This window comes from Phascolarctos cinereus, unplaced genomic scaffold (assembly GCF_003287225.1).
Source record: "Phascolarctos cinereus isolate Bilbo 61053 unplaced genomic scaffold, phaCin_HiC Scaffold_3;HRSCAF=262, whole genome shotgun sequence".
Classification (NCBI taxonomy): domain Eukaryota; kingdom Metazoa; phylum Chordata; class Mammalia; order Diprotodontia; family Phascolarctidae; genus Phascolarctos; species Phascolarctos cinereus.
In genome coordinates this window covers 90,579,773-90,585,265 of record NW_027555736.1, presented here as the reverse complement: position 1 = coordinate 90,585,265, position 5,493 = coordinate 90,579,773, and positions in this window count along the sequence as shown.

Below are 5,493 nucleotides of genomic sequence, written 5' to 3'. Positions count from 1 at the left end.
GACTGTACCAAGAAACTCCTAGACATAGTGGTAAAGCCTGAGGAAAGTGGAAGTGGTGGGAGAAATTCAAAAGATGTAGCAGACATAGTCCTTCCTATTTTTGTTGTTGTTTAGTCCTTTCAGTGATATCTGACTCTTCATGACCCCATTGGGATTTTCTTGCAAAGATACTGGAGTGATTTGCAATTTCCTTCTCCAGCTCATTTTACAGATGAAGAAACTGAGGCAAACAGGTTAAGTGACTTAGCCAGGGTCACAAACTAATGAATGTTTGAGACCAGATTTGAATTCAGGTCTTCTTGACTCCAAGGCTGCTACTCTATCCATGGTATCACCTAGCTGCCTGGTTCTTCCTATAAGAGAGGTTAAAAGATAATAGGGAGTGCAGTGGTTCTATCATAGGCAGATAAACTTATTTGGGATGCATCATTTAAGTCAATAAATATTTGTAAGAATCCATTGTTTCCAGAGAACTATGCTAGGTAATGGAAGAGTCACAAAGTTTAGATAAGATGCTATCTCTGTCCTCATGGAGCTTCCAGTCTAATATAAAAAAGGTAGTTTACATGTTGGTAATGAAGTTAGGGAACCTATTATCTTCCTCAAGAAATTGTACAGACAGAAAATATAAATAAGTTCAAAGGAGTTTAAGTAAATTGATTATTAGGAAACTATAGCGACAGTTCATAGATTTAAAGTCACTCATATTAGTCTAATCTGCTTTTATAGAACACTTTCATATTTATTATTACAATTGATCTTTTAAAAATCCATGGGACATATATATTTATATGTATGTGTGTATGTATATGTGTGTGTATGTGTATGTGTGTATGCTACATTCCAAAACAAATGTAATAAAAGTTATAAAGGATAACCTCTCTCCAAAAGTCATACTCAAAAGTCATTCCCCAATTGTCTTGTCTTATCAGAGCAAGAATAATGAATTAGGGAGACCACAGGTCTGATCTAATAATTGCTTATTGATTAGATGATTAATTCATAATATTACAGTTCTATTCTTATGAGCAGGAAGTAGCATAAAAAGGCATCTAAAATATGAAGAAAATATTTCTCAGTGGTATTAAGATTCTCTATTAAATTATCAATTTCCTTAGTCCATTCTGAAATCTTATAATCAATATCAACAAATATGAATGAAATCAGTGTTTAAAATATTTTCAGACTCAGAAGAGAGTGAGTTTGAAACTTGTCCAAGCTTAAGTAACCACTTCTTTAAAATATATTTTCATTCAATTATACAATATAAACACTTATCAAAACTAAGAGGCCACTTTAAAAAATGGAATACTATACATTTTAATCTAATCCTCACAACTTCTCTGACCTCTCCTTGATAGGAATTATGCACAAGAGATAAGCAATTTCACTTTCTTCCATAGTTTGGAACACCAATAACTAATGATATAATACTTTGATGAACTAACAGCAAAGGAAGCTAATCTCTAATATCTAAAGCACTCATTCAGCAACTCTCCCCCAACTTCTACCCAGGAGGAAGCTGAGTCTGCTTTGAGTTCTAGGCCCCAAGAAAATCACTATCAAGGGGAAAGGAGTCAGGAAGTGATCAACAAAGGAATATGAGGGGAAAAACATTGAAATAACCAAAGATTTTAGGAGAAAGAAAATTCAGTTGAAGACTTAAAGCTTAAGCAGATAAATCATCTATGAAAATATTAGTAATAGAGGGAAGTATAGCCTTAAGATTAGCTAAGAAAAACAGTACAGCATATTTGAAAAAAAAATATTTCAAGGCAAAGGAAAATAAATCAACATCTGATGAGGCAGATGACCCTGTGAATTCCTAAGAGAACATGGAACTAGAACATGACATTTCTGAGTAATTTAAAAGAGAAATCAGGATTGTGAAAGCAGAAATAATTAACAGAATAGGAAAAAAATTAAATCTGTAGTAGCAGGTCTCATCAAAGAAACAAAAGAAAATAACTGATTGGGAATGCAAATTACCAGAAGTGAAGGAGAGTCTGGAAAAAGAGAAGCAAAAATCAATAATGATGAAAGAAAACATGATCTTCATACAAGCAGAACATATTTATCTTGGAGATAGTATGCATAGAAACAATGTATGGATTATAGGTCTCCCAAAAACATGAGAATTTAAAAACATAAACATCACAATGCAAAAAAAAAATAATATAAGCACTTATTAATCACTTACTATATCTTTCTAGGTGTTAGAAAAGATACAGTGTTTAGATAACTGAATTCAATGAAGTTGATAAAATCACAGGAAGAGAGTGAAAAGAAAGAAAGAGTCTGGGACCAAGTTTGGAGCATTCATACTTATAGTATAGGAGATGGATGATGATCCAGCAAAATCAACTGCAAAATAGAAATCATACATGTGGAAGAAACAGGAGAGAGGAGAGCAATAGCAAGAGGAGCAGGGAACAACAGTGTCAGAAACGTAAAGGACAAGGACCGAGAAAAGTCAGATTTAACATGTAAGAGATTACTGACCATTTCTTACAGTTCAGTAAGATTCCATAAAATTCAGGTACCTGAATTTGTTTAGCCCTTCCTCAATTATTGGGTATCTACTTTGATCCAAGTTCTTTATCGTCATAGAAAGTGATGCTATAAATATTTTCATGTATATGGAACCTTTCTTTTTGTCAGTGACTTCCTTTGTCTGTGCCTAGTAGTGAATCTTTGGATCAAACGAAATGGGAAATTTTAGTCACTTTATTTGAATAATTCCAAACCACTTCCCAGAATGGTTATATCAATTCATAGATCCACCAAAAAATGCATTAGAGTGCCTGTCTCCACAACTCCTCAAACATTGACTATTCCCATCTATTGTCACTTTTGCCAAATTTCTGGATCTGAGGTAAAACCTTAAGGTTGTTTTGATTTACATTTCTCTTATTAGTGATGTGGAGACTTTTTTATATGGTCATTAATGGTCTGCAGTTCTTCTTTTGAAAATGCTTTTGCATTTGTTTATTGGGGAATTGATTTTGTTTTTATCCATTTCTATTAGTTGTCTGTATATCTTGGATCTCAAATCCTTATTAGAGATACTCAATACAAAGATTGTTTTTCCTCAGCTAACCACTTCTCTTCTTCTCCTGGATGAATTAATTTTGTTAATGCAAAATCTTTTCCATTTCATGTAATCAAACTCATCTATTGTAGCTTCTGTGGTTGCTCTATTGTTTGATGAACAGAGAAACACAAAAAGACATATGAACTGATACAAAATGTATTAAGCAGAGCCAAGAAAACAATATACACAATAATTAGAACAGCATAAATGGAAAGAACAATTACAAAATCAAAACTGAATGTTGTGAAATTATACAGATCAAGCTCTGTACCAAAGAATCTATATAAAAAGGTACTTCCCTACCCCCAATTCCCTATGCCTCCTTTGAAGAGGTGGGAGTCCATGGGTGTGGAACACTGGATATAGTACAGAATATCGCATATAAGAGTGGGAGAGGGATTTGATGATTAATGGGAGTGGCAAATGATGGACCGTAAATCAACTTCACCAACACAAAACACTTAAAAGCCATTTCTGTTATTTTTTTATTATATTCTCACAATTTTTTGATATCTTTACTCTCCTTTTTCCAAGTAAAAATAAGTCACAAAATGACGGGATAAGATTGTACCAATAAATCTATAGTACGTGGGTAAGAAAAGGTTCTTCATCTGTTTCTACAGCAGAGGAAATTAAAACAACTCAGAAAAGAGAGAAAACTCTGGAGTAAGGAAGACCTCAGTTATAATCCTGCTTTTGACTCATAATGTCTCTGTGCCTCAGTTTTCTTATCTGTAAAATGAGCTGAAGTAGGAAATGGCAAACCACTCCAGTTTCTCTGCCAAGAAAACCCCAAATGGGGTCACAGAGAGTCAGATATGACTGAAAAATAATTTAACAATACTACATGTATAGAGTAATGAGGTACAGTAATATGTCTGTAGTAGAACCAGTATTTGAACCAAGATTTTCTGATTCCCCACCCAGCTCCCTCTACATTATACCACATGCTCTAATATAGGATCTGTTCTGTCTCAGTAATAAAATGTACTCCCAAATTTGATCTACACTGTAAATGTCAGTGCAGATAGAGCTCAGGTGACATTTACTTTGGTGAGACGGCTTATTTACCAGCCATCTCTCCCTATATTTTCTCCATTTATTCATTTCACTCTCCTACAGTTATTCTTGTGGATCACGTACCCAAATTGTTACGGTGTTGCATCCACAAATCAATCATATTCCTTTTTATTTAACTAACCATGAGATAGTTTTTTTTAACAGGCAAATTTGTAGGTTTCAACAGCATTCTCTTTTTTGGTTTTCTCTAAGTTGTCATGCAGAGCCCTTGTCAGTACGAAGTGCAAAATCTACCATCCATTCCTTGTCTTCCTTATTTGTTAATGGAACTTCACAAACTGGCCATCGATCTGAACATGTTAAATCTTATTACTACTAGCAGTGACAGAGCTTGGTAAAATGGAAAAATCATTGGATTTGAAGTCAGGAGACCAGGCAGGGTTTGAGCTCTGGGGACTTCATGCTACTCACTACTTGGTAATGATTAGCAAGCCTCATCTCTGGCCTTAGCTCTCTCATCTGTAAAATGAGGAGAGTTTAGCTAGATGGTCTCTAAAACCCTTTTTTGCTCTAATATTCTGTGATTTGTGCATCAGGGACTGCCAGTTGGAAATGGTTAGGGAGATTACCCAGATTATACCAAGCATTGATAAAGAAGCATAGAATTGTTCACTTTGTCTTTGTATCCCCAGTTGCTTGTATGTATTTGGTGCTTAATAATGCTTGCTGGATTAAGTTACATTAGATTAGATTAGATTGAATTGGATGAAAATCTATGATTCTTAGATATGCTAATTTTGCATTTTCAATTCCCCAGCATCTAGGACAGTCATTTTTTCATCAGCTTGGGCTATTGGCATCTGAGTGAAATGCAGCAGGAAGAATATGTCTTTTGATTTGCCATTAAAATAAATAACTAAATAAGAAAAAAATTAAACCCTGAACTAACTTCACCAAAACAAAACACTTAAAAAGTCATTTCTATTACTTTTTCATTTAAAAAAATGCAGGGACTATGTAGTTTATTCTCTCCTTTCTGTTCACATCCTCCCACCTCTACGTTTTCCTTTGACTATAAAAGCTTTTTTAGAAGGCTTAAATGGCACATTATCTGAGTCACTGTACATAGCAATGAAGTACTCTCAGAGTACTTCTTCATTTGGCCTCTGTTAATATATATATCCCCTTTAAGGTGTTGTTGCTCAGTCATCCAGTTGTGTTTGACTCTTTAGGACCCCATGGACCACAGCATTCCAGACCCTTCTGCCCTCCACTATCTCCCAAAGTCTATCCAAGCTCATATTCATGGGATTTTCTTGGCAGACATACTGCAATGGTTTGTCATTTCTTTCTCCAGTGGATCACCTTTTGTCAGAACT